Source organism: Cupressus sempervirens, chromosome 3 (assembly GCF_028749045.1).
Source record: "Cupressus sempervirens isolate cs-2001-9-10 chromosome 3, ASM2874904v1, whole genome shotgun sequence".
Lineage (NCBI taxonomy): Eukaryota > Viridiplantae > Streptophyta > Pinopsida > Cupressales > Cupressaceae > Cupressus > Cupressus sempervirens.
In genome coordinates this window covers 866,326,221-866,338,232 of record NC_143120.1, presented here as the reverse complement: position 1 = coordinate 866,338,232, position 12,012 = coordinate 866,326,221, and the positions used below count along the sequence as shown (strand labels likewise).

General features: G+C 33.6%; 1 pseudogene; it reads right to left on the bottom strand.

Moving 5' to 3' along the window:
- Positions 1-420: 420 nt before the first annotated feature.
- Positions 421-1,710, bottom strand: LOC149569521 (LOB domain-containing protein 1-like; annotated as a pseudogene).
- Between the last annotated feature and the right edge of the window lie 10,302 nt (positions 1,711-12,012).

The following is a 12,012-nucleotide window of genomic DNA, read 5'->3' as shown; positions in this document are numbered from 1 at the left end:
GACTAATATGATTTAGTTTTGTTGACACTTATTTGTTGACATGCACATATTGTCATTTCTATTTGTTTCCTTAACTTCTCTATAATCTATATGAATACATTTTGTAACTATTCACTATGTATATTATTGTGTTAAACATGTCAACCAATTCAAACCAAAATATAAACTTGTAGCATGAAAATCTCTACATTTATGAAAAATAATAATGAAATGTATAAAAAGAAAAAATAACTTAATTAATAAACAATAAACTGCATAAGTTAATAGAGGAGAAATTAGAAACTTATGGAAAAGAAATAAAAATTAGAAATTTTAAAAAAAAGTTTTCCTACATCAACAAAATACAACATTTCCATCGAATCTTACAATATTTCAATATTTCTGGCGAAAAAACAAATTTGGAAGAGCTCTCACAATAACCCTATCGACTTAATAATAATTAATAACTATCAGACGTACTCTTAAATATCATTCATAAGTTATGCTTCTAAACCTAGACAAAAGATGAAATTGAGAATAAATTCGACGGAAAGTAACCCTAACTGCGTTCACAGTGGCTCCCATAATCCAAGCGGATCCTCGTCATCTTCTTGCCAAACAATTAAGCCGTCTTGATGTGGATTACTCTGCTATAATGCATCATATGTACTTCTTTCTTCACCGGCATTACAAATTTCAATCAGGAGAGACGTGAGATTAGCCTGTGTATCCAGCAGCTCTGCTTGAGCGGTTGCAAGCTTTGATTGGAGGTTTAATACTTCCTTTTGCAATCGGCAAAATTTTCCGGTGCAGCCATAGACCGGATCGCGCACTCTCCCAGTCGCTTCATATGCCATGCTTTTTACAGCGTCTGCCTCTTCTCTGCCGGAATTTCCTGCAATACAGAAAGGAGAAGGGATTCAATATGCTTCGATTAAAGTACCGATCAATCTGTAGCAGTAAATACTCATTTTCTTGTTGAATGTGGGAAAAGAGTAATGTTTTTTTATAAAATCTTCAAAAATATTTAATTGTAGCAGTGAATATCAAAATCTTTGTTAAATCTGCAAAAAAGAATGATTTTGAGAAGATCTTTAAAATATTTGACTGCAGCAGTCAATATTTACAGTTCTGTTAAAGCGGAGGAAAGGAGTAAGGTTTTTGAAAAATCTTTAAAAATATTTGATTATAGCAGTCAATACTCAAATCTTTGTTAAATCTGAAAAAACCAATGAAATTGAAAGAATCTTTTAAAATATTTGACTGTAGTAGTAAATATTCACAGGTCTGTTGAAGCTGCAAAAAGTAGTGTTTTTTTGAAAAATCTTTAAAAATATTTGATTGTAACAAATTTTTGTTGAATCTGGAAAAGAAAAATCTGTATTGTGATTCTGAGAAACGGAGTGATATTTTCGAAAATATTTGATTGTAACTGTAATTGCTCATAAGTTTGTTGAATCTATAAAAGAAATAATAATTGTAAACATTATTTGTTTTTGTTGAATCTGAGAAAAGGAACAATGCTTGAGAAAAATTCTAAACATATTCGATTTATACCTGAAGGGTTTTGACAATGTTGCTTGTTCCAAACAATCTGTGAACCACTATGAACTGGTAAAGATCGTCTAGCGGAAAATAAGGAGCAAGCGCGCATTTCTCTCCACATTTTCTTCGCTGAATCTTACAAGTTGCACATGGATAAACAACCTGAGGCATATCTTGTGTGTTATGTGTGAGACAAATGACCTTTGCCGTGTGTTAAAACATTCCATTAACCGCGCACGTAAGAGTTGCCCAAATAGTAGTTGAAATAATTAATGTAGTGTTTGACTTAGCGAAGGTTCTAAACCTTGGCGCCCAGTTTGGTCATTTAAATGGATTTGTTTTTGTCACCCTGTTTAAAACTGAGTAATGTATTATATACATTGTATGTATCATTTTTGTAATGAAATATATTGAAGGCTGAAGTGTAATCTGGTTGCTGGTAATTTTGTCAAATAGAAGTATGCTTGTTCTCTGTGTATTCTCCATTGCCATTGTATACTATAGGTATGCTCTGTTTTTAGTTACTTTGCTCTTCTATTTCTCAACAACTGGTATAGAGCAAGTAAAAAGTAAAGTATTGCTAAAAAGTAATTACCCAGAAACTCTTAAAGAAGTTTGTTGAAGGGTTTTGTTTGAATGTAATGGAGTCAACAACAGTAAGTGACATGGAGAAGTTAAATGGGTTTAACTTTGCTCTATGGAAATCTCAAATGGAGGACATATTGATCTTGAAGGATCAATACTTGCCAATTGAAGGAGTGTCAAAGAAACCCACAACAATGGCAAATGAAGATTGGAAGAAGCTGGATAGAAAAGCTATTGCATCCATCTGTCAATACCTGGCCAAGAATGTATATTTTAATGTTGCTAGACAGACATCGGCAGAAGGGTTGTGGAAGAAGTTGCATGATCTGTATGAAAAAAACACAACTTAAAACAAGATCTTCTTGATGAAGAAATTATACAACCTCAAGATGAAAAAAGGTGCTTCAGTAGCAAAACACTTGAATGAGTTCAACATAGTCACCAGCCAACTAGCCTCTATTAAAATTGCTTTGGATGATGAGATTAGAGTCATCCTATTAATGTGTTCTATGCCAGGCAGTTGGGAGAATTTGATTGTAGCAATCAGCACATCTGCAATAGCAGGAACCTTAAGTTTGATGATGTTTTCACCAATCTAATGAATGAAGAACTAAGAAGAAAAACTACCACAAAAAGTAAGGGAGGAGAAGCCTTAACTACAACTGATCATGGTAGGAAGATGGAAACAAGCAATCAAGGGCATTCAAGGTCAAGAGGCAGATCAAAATCAAGAAGAGGCAAGCTGACATGTTTTCATTGTGGAAAGTCGGGCCACATGAAAAAGGAGTATAGAATCTTGAAGAGAGAACAAAAGGAGCAAAAATTAGGCAATGCAAATAAGAAGTCAGCCAACACAAATGAAGGTGAAACCACAGCTGTAGTTTCAAATAATGATGTTTTAATTACTATTTCAATGGAAGAGGTATGTTTGTATAACTCTAGCTATAGTGTTGTTTGGATTCTTGATTCTGGAGCATCTCATCATGTAACCCCAAATAAGGATCAATTTAATGTGTATAACCATGGTAATTATGGTAGAGTGCATTTGGGAGATAATCATTATTGTAATATTATTGGAGTGGGAGGTGTCCAAATCAAGACCAAGGATGGACAAAACATTTTGCTGAGACAAGTTAGGCATGTCCCTAAGATGTGTATGAGTTTGATCTCTATGGGACGGTTGGATGATGAAGGCTACTCCACAAGCTTTGGAAAGAGTGGTTGGAAAATCAGTAAAGGGGCATTGCTCATAGCTAGAGGTTCCAAGATAGGAACCTTGTATACTCTAAATGCTATAGCAGAGAAGTGAAATGTTGTTGTTGCTACTGCAAAAGAAGAAATTAGAGCAGATTTGTGGCATAAGCGCTTGGGGCATATGAGTGAGAAGGGCCTAAAAATCCTCATGGATAAGAATTTTTTACCAGATTTGAAATCTTATAACCTTGATATTTGTGAGCATTGTATTTATGGTAGGCAACAAAGAGTTTCATTTCTTAGAGGTGGTCATGAGAGAAAAACACACTTGTTGGACTTGATACATTCAGATGTATTTGGGCCAATAAACATTAAATCATTAGGAGGGGCTTCATACTTTGTCACTTTCATAGATGATGCATCTAGGAAGGTTTGGACTTATCCTATGAAAAATAAAGATGAGGTATTTAATAAATTTCAAAAGTTTCATGTTGTTGTTGAAAGAGAGACTAATAAATTGTTGAAGTGTCTAAGGACTAATAATGGTGGTGAATATTGTCCCAATGCATTCAAGGAGTATTGCAATAAGTTTGGCATAAAGCATGAGAAAATAGTGCCTTTTACTCCTCAACAAAATGGGGCTGCTGAAAGAATGAACCGCACTATTTTGGAGAAGGTGAGAAGTATGTTGTCAAACTCAAAATTAGAAAAATACTTTTGGACAAAAGCATTGATGACAGCTTGTTACCTCATAAACCGATCTACTACAGCCTTGGATGGTGGCATTCCTAAAGAAGTTTGGACTGGTAAGAAGCTAGATTATTCCCATTTGAAAATATTTGGATGTGAAGCATTTGTACATATTCCAAAAGAAAATAGAACTAAGTTAGATGATAAATCCATGAAATGCATTTTCTTGGGATATCCAGATGGTGAATTTGGTTATAGATTATGGGATCCAGTCAAACAAAAGATTGTTGGGAGTAGGGATGTTATATTTAATGAGTCTAAAATGTTCAAGAGGGCTATAAGAAACTTAGAGGTAAAGAAAGTTGTTGATAGGATTGAAGCACAACAAGAAAATATCCCAGCAATGCAAGATGTTGAGCAGCAAAATCAAGATTATGATAGACAACAAGAGGAAAATGTTGAACAATAGCAAGAAGTCTTGCAAGAGCACCTACAAGCAAATCAACTGAAACAACAATTGGTTCGTAGATCAGCTAGACCTCATAAGCCTTCACAAAAGTATACACCTTCAAATTATATATGGGTAAGTGAGGAAGGTGAGCCTGCTAATTTTCAGCAAGCTTGTGAAGATGAGCGCAACACACAATGGAAGAAAGCAATAGAGAAAGAAATGGATTCATTGTAGAAAAATAGAACTTGGGAGTTGGTTGAACTTCCAAAAGAAAGAAGAGCTCTACAAAACAAGTGGGTGTATAAGAAAAAGCATGAAAGTGAAGGGAAGAAGAAAAGATACAAAGCAAGGCTCATGGTGAAAGGATATGCTCAAAAAGAAGGTATAGACTTCACTGAGATTTTCTCACCCGTTGTTAAAATGCAATCCATTAGGATTATTTTTGGTCTTGTTGTTGCTCTAGATTTAGAATGTGAACAATTATATGTAAAGACAACCTTTCTTCATGGTGAGTTGGAGGAAGAGATTTATATGGAGCAACCGGAAGGATTCGAAGAAAAAGGTAAAGGGAATTTGGTTTGCAGGTTGAAGAAGAGCCTCTATGGGCTGAAACAAGCACCTCACCAATGGTATAGGAAGTTTGATTCATTCATGTTGGAGTAGGATTTTAAGAGGTTAGAATCTGATCATTGTGTTTATATCAAGAAGGATGATCAAGGTATATACAACATTTTATTGTTGTATGTGGATGACATGTTAATTGTTGGACATGACAAAAAGATGATTAACTAACTCAAGAAAGAGTTGAGTAAACAATTTGAAATGAATGGTTTGGGACCAACACAACACATATTGGGCATGAAGATTATGCATGATAGGAAGAAGAAAAAATTATGGCTATCACATGAAAAATACATTGAGAAGGTTCTCGAGAGGTTTAATATGAAGGATGCCAAGCTGGTTAGTACACCTCTTGCATCCCACTTCAAATTGAGTAAAGACTCATGTCCCAAAGATGACAAAGAAAAGAAAGAAATTAATAAAATTCCTTATGCTTCAACTATTGGTAGCTTGACGTATGCTACGACATGTACTCATCCAGCCATTGCACATTCAGTGGGAGTTGTGAGCAGATTTCTTGCAAATCTAGGCAGACAACATTGGGAAGCAGTAAAGTGGATTTTGAGGTATCTTAAGGGTACTATTCATTATTGTTTATGTTTTGGTAATAATGAAGTTGTTCTTACAGGTTATACAGACTCAAATATGGCTGGAGATGTGGACACTAAAAAGTCCACTAGTGGTTCTTTATGTACTTTTGCAGGTGTTGCAATATCATGGACATCTAATCTACAGAAAATTGTAACTCTCTCAACAATGGAGGCTGAATATGTAGCTACAATTGAAGCTTGAAAAGATATGTTGTGGACACAATGATTCCTTGGGGAGTTGGGAGTAAAACAAGACAAATATGTCATGTACTGTGATAACCAGAGTGCCATTCATTTGGCAAAGAATCCAACATTTCATTCACAAACCAAGAACATAGCTTTGAGGCACCATTGGATCAGGGAAATGCTAGAGGAAGGACAACTACACTTGGAAAAGATTCATACTAATAAGAATACTACTAACATGCTCACAAAGATCTTGCCAAAAGAAAAGCATGAGCTATGCAGAGATTTAATAGGTCTAGGGTGATTAGTTCACTTTTGGTTTGTTTAATCCTACTTTATTTGTTTCAAGTGGGAGAATGTTATGTGTGAAACAAATGACCTTTGTCATGTGTTCACACATTCCATTAACCATGCACATAAGAGTTTCCCAAATAGTAGTTGAAATAATTAATGTATTGTTTGACTTAGAGAAGGTTCCAAACCTTGGCACCGAATTTGGTCATTCAAATGAATTTGTTTTTTATGCCCTGTTTAAAACTGAGTAATGTATTATATACATTGTATGTATCACTTTTGTGAGAGATGTTCATGAAATATTTTGAAAGCTAAAGTGTAATTTGGTTGTTGGTGATTTTGTCAAATAGAAGTTTACTTATTCTCTGTACATTATCCATTGTCATTGTATACTATAGGTATGATCTATTTTTAGTTACTTTGCTCTTCTATTTCTCAACATTGTGTTTCCTGTTCCATCTAGATTGAGTAGCAGGAAGAAAAAATTTACGACTTCTATAATGAAGCCAGTAGACCATAGTGGTTTCAAAGAAGCAATTTGGGGTAAAAAATAATATAGCAAAGTGGGATGAGAAGCATTCCAGTCAAAATGAACATTTTCATTACATCAGCACTTGAACATTTTCCTTATGTTAGCACGTGGCACCAAGAGACGTATCAGAATCCTTTTCAATTATATTCAATACAATCACTACGAATGATTGTCGTATGGTCAAATAATTGAAATTCAATTGTGTAGTGCCTACCCTCATTCACATCTTTTCTGGACATTGTTGTTGTTATTATCAGACTTTGATGGACTAGTATTATGTTGATGGATTAATGGTATTGTTTTGAGACTATCAGACATTATGTTATGGATTCAGTGGTTATATGATGAGATCATTTAGACTTTATATTTCATTCATACATAATAATCATTATATTGTTTTCAGCTATTATTGATGATTAGTTGGATGGTTTATTATCTTATGTGCTTTATTATGGATACTTACCCCATACTTGCATGTGTATGGTGTGTGTGTTTTCATATTGTATGGCATTTCTGATGTGGTTAAGGAAGGGAGTCATAGTCACCTGCTTAGTCGGGATCTACACGATGCACCACTTCCTGCCATTGTTTGTTTAGCTTAGCATTATATATATATATATATATATATATATATATATATATATATATATATATATATATATATATATATATATATATATATATATATATATATATTGTATGTACATGCATGGTTTTTCTGCAGGTTGCAGGTACTAGGTATCGACTTCCCTGAATTGCCAGGATGAGCGTACCCTATTATACTATCTCAATGATAAGAGAAGGGAGATAAATTCTCAAGTCCAAATCCCAAACCCATAAACCAATTGTCCTAGTGAGGTAGGACAAGTATTTGGATATTTTACCCACCGAATGTGTCGGATGACATGATTCATGATTTTTAACCTTTTAGACTGATTTTGAGTGACTTGCTCTATGATGGGTTTTCATATTTTATCTTGGAGGTCTATGATGAATTTTCTATTAATTAAAGTCTTAATAAATAGATTTAATTAATAAATTAATTATTTGAGGAAATTAATATTAAATATCATGTTATTTGATACTTTGATTGTAGTTAATTAAATGTGAATTATTGAGGAAAAATGAATTAAATAAAAGAAAATTAGAAATTAAAATTAATAATAATAATAAAATAATAATAAAGTAATAAATAAATAAAATAATAAAAGTTACAAAAATTAAAATAGAAGTTATAAATATTTAAATAGAAATTATATAAAAATTAAATTGGAGTTATAAGCTTGCATGGGAATTAACGCACTTCTCTATTTCTCATGTGTCAACAACACGGGGGTTAGTGCATCAATTAAGCACATGGTGTCTACAACCCTATGGCTCATCTTGAAGGTTGGAAAAGACCCATGCTTAGTTGGTGACACCTTCTAGCTATTTCTAGAAGCATTCTAGATGTTTCCTGAAAGCTCTTTATATTCAAGCATTCATAGAAGCTTAGGGAAGAGCGTTGGGACTGCAATTGGAGCATTGGAGGACTCAAGAATTCTGAAGAAGGGAGGAGCTTGCTCTACGGATTTTTTGAGGAAGAGCGATTTAGCATCAAAATCCGGGTAGATTCTTGAGATTTTAATTATGCTATTTTCGCATCACGCATTCCCTGTCTTCTTCGTGTCTTCCATATGTCTTCTGAGAAGTTTCATATTTATATGCATTCTCAATATGGGTAGATTAATCTATTGGAGAATTTTATATGCATTCTATAATGCAAATATTATATTCTTAAATTGCAAATATAATCTTTGTGAAAGGAAAAAAAAAACATACATGGTTATATATTCAGACCTGCATACATACATATATACATATATACATATATATATATATATATATATATATATATATACATATATATATATATATATATATATATACATATATATATATATATATATATATATACATATATATATATATATATATATATATATATATATATATATATATATATATATATATGCATATGTATACATTTATTATGAATCTATTATAAAATTTGAATAAATCTATTATAAAATTTGAATATATATATATATATATATATATATATATATACATACATACATACATACATACGCATCGTGATTCATATCGCATGACATGAAACAATGTTTAAAAAAATGTATATAATGAAATATTGTGGGCACGAATTGTACCCCATGCTTGCGGAAGGCAGAGGCCTGCCGTCGCAGGTCTGCGGCAACAAGGGTACTACGTACCCACTGTCGGCGCAGTGCATGTGACCGCAGGTACTGGGTACCACAACAATAGAAAGGGGGGGTTATTTAATAATATTGTTATACCAAAAACATTTATGTTAAAACTTTTAAAACAATCGATATACATGAAATCAATTTTCATTGTTATTTCATATGATATATATGGTGTCGATCGAAATTGTTAAATCGATTTTATAAAACGTAATAACTATTTATATATTTACAAATGTATGTATGTATATATATATATATGTATATATGTAATATGTAAATATGTTATTAATAAATTTAAGTTAATATTATTTGATAAATGAGTTATATTGAAGGTTTATTTTCACAATGGTGACTTTTTAATCATTTTCAACTATTAAGATTTAATTGTTTAAATAAATAGTTGATAGTTTGGTGGGGGATGTATCAAACAAATATTATAATTGGAAAATGAATTTTTAGTTCTGTTAAGGAAAACTTTTATTTATCCAAAACAATATATGTGTTCCTCCATTCATTCTTCAAAACTTGGAAACCTAAACTGAGATCTCTATATTTAAATTTAAGTTGTAAACTTGGAAAAATCAAAACATGTGTTTACATTGTGTATTCTTTATGCTATTGTTTTGAGTTTTGGGTTGACTAGTGTTGACCAGTATAGGACGTCTACCAGAGGCTTGGGGGTTATGTGATTGTGGTGACATGATGATGTTTTAATCTCGATTTTTATAAACCCAACCATGGTTATGTGATGGAATTCTCTATGCATTGTTTGTAACTATTGATTGATTATAGTTGAGATTCTTATGTATGAGATACTTGACTTAACCATTATTTTTGGTCATCGATCAGTTATCCTTGATTATTTTCTAGTCGCCATGATGGGACTAAAATGTGGATTTATTCTTGATGATGTCATGATGTGACATGTTTGACTCAACCATTTTTGGAGTCTTCGATCAGTTTGATTGAGATATTTTGGTTATTGAGAACCATTGGATACTTTGATTATCAGTGATACTTTAGTTGCCAATAGAGAGCTGTTGTGTTCATGATTTTCTATGGATGTTTTCTCATGGAGATTTGATGTTTTTGTGCATATTTGATGATTTTATTATGGATTATCTTTTGTAATTTTGAGATTTAAGAGTCCATGAGCATTAGGGTAGGATATCTGCATGTAGTGACGGGAAGTGGCTTGCAATGGGGGCCGGAGCCCTAAGAGGCTGCCAGGGTAACTCATTGTAAGTTGGATTAATAAGTGATAACATTCACACCTAATATTAACTGAATGAACCTAAAAAGATAAGAGTTTTGTTCTTGCCCATGCCTTGAGTGCTTGTACAGGCTAGGATGGGAGTAGTGAGATGCATGGTTGCGACCTTGCATTCCGTAGTATGCCTCGTCAGTATGAGAGGATACTAGTGGCCACATGAAATCGGTATGGACCTGTGGGGTTTAGCTAACTGCCAGGGTAACTTGTATGTGATAATTGCGATGACACTTTCCCGCTTGCATAGTAGGTTCCTACATGTCATTGTGTGCCTCTGGGATTAGATGTCAGATTTTGAGTTTGGAACCTTTGAGTTAGTATACTTTTAGGATTCTTGGACTTATGGAGATTTGTGCTATGTGATTTTGATAGCCTGTTTGGGACTTGAGATTATCTCCTCAGCATAGTGGGAGTGGACCACTTAGGTACCATGCGGTCGGGTGGTAGTGTATTTTCCACTCTTATCATTTTGAGATTCATTGAGACATCATGGCTGATGTGTCCTTCATGATGGTGGATATGTATCCTTTTTCATTGATTATTAGCATATGTTAGATGATGTTATCTTATGCTTGTATTTGCATGTTAGATTACTTTCTACATATAATGTTGTATATATTAGGAGTGACATTCCTACTATGTAATACCGATGATCTCTTCGGTGATTTGGAATGTTACGCATGGAGGGATGGCTAGGATCCATGATGGTCTAATAATGCTATTAACGGTTGGGAGGAACCATGCACTTAGTTTATTATGTTTGATCTTTATGATTGATGTATATGTGATTATCTTTACTTTGATGTATCATGGATTAGAATAGGATGATGTACCTTATTCTATGTATATATATTCTTTTGAGGTTGCCATACCCTGTGACATGTACAATGGATGATTGAGTATTTGAAATGTAATGTATAAACATTGGACTTATCATTACTATTTCATATGGATGTTGTTCTAGATGGATTCATGTATGTAATTCAACGTTAAAGGATCTTAAAGAATGTAATCTATTATGTATGTTATGTTTACTTTCAGATGGACATTGCTATTGCTTCCATTATTGTGCATAAGTTATATGTGATTTTTACTTTCATGAAAAGAAAAAAAATTGCTACTAAAATTAGTGAAATTCTAGGTTAATTCTTTGGATCCCTTGGCGGGGCATTACATTTGGTATCAGAGCCCAAGTTTCTACATTGGGAGCTCTGGGTATTTTGGAACAACTAGAACTTTGAACTATTAAGTGTAAATTTCCAAACTTGATCTAGGTGAACTGAAACAAGACTTGAACTATTACTTGAATATTTTTCATACTTCAACACTTAGTTTCAAAACTGGAAATTTTACTTAAACCTAAACATAGAACTGAACTTAGTACCTTGTACTATTGTAGGATGGTGTCTGGGACTAGGTCTTCTATTAGGGGTCGTGGCAGAGGTCGTGGTTGTGGCAGAGCTATCAGTGTCCATGAGTCTTCCCATGAGGGATCAGCTCATGTAGAGAGCAGGGAAGAGCACTCTAGTAGGTAGCAGGAAGAGAGCCATAGAGAGGACCAAGCTGAGTCTGAAGAGGTCAGTTTGAGATAGATGATGCAGACTATTCTAGAACGTCTACCTCCTATTCAAGAATAGCCTAAAGTGCATCAGACAGAACAAGAGCATAGATCTAGATCTAGAAGTCCTCGAAAGGATCGTCAGAGGTCCATTGTGTCCACTCAAATGAAGGATATTTCAAGATCCAAGGTTAAGCCTTTCAATGGGCAAGGTTCTGGTTATGTGGCCGAGCAGTGGCTTATTTCCCTC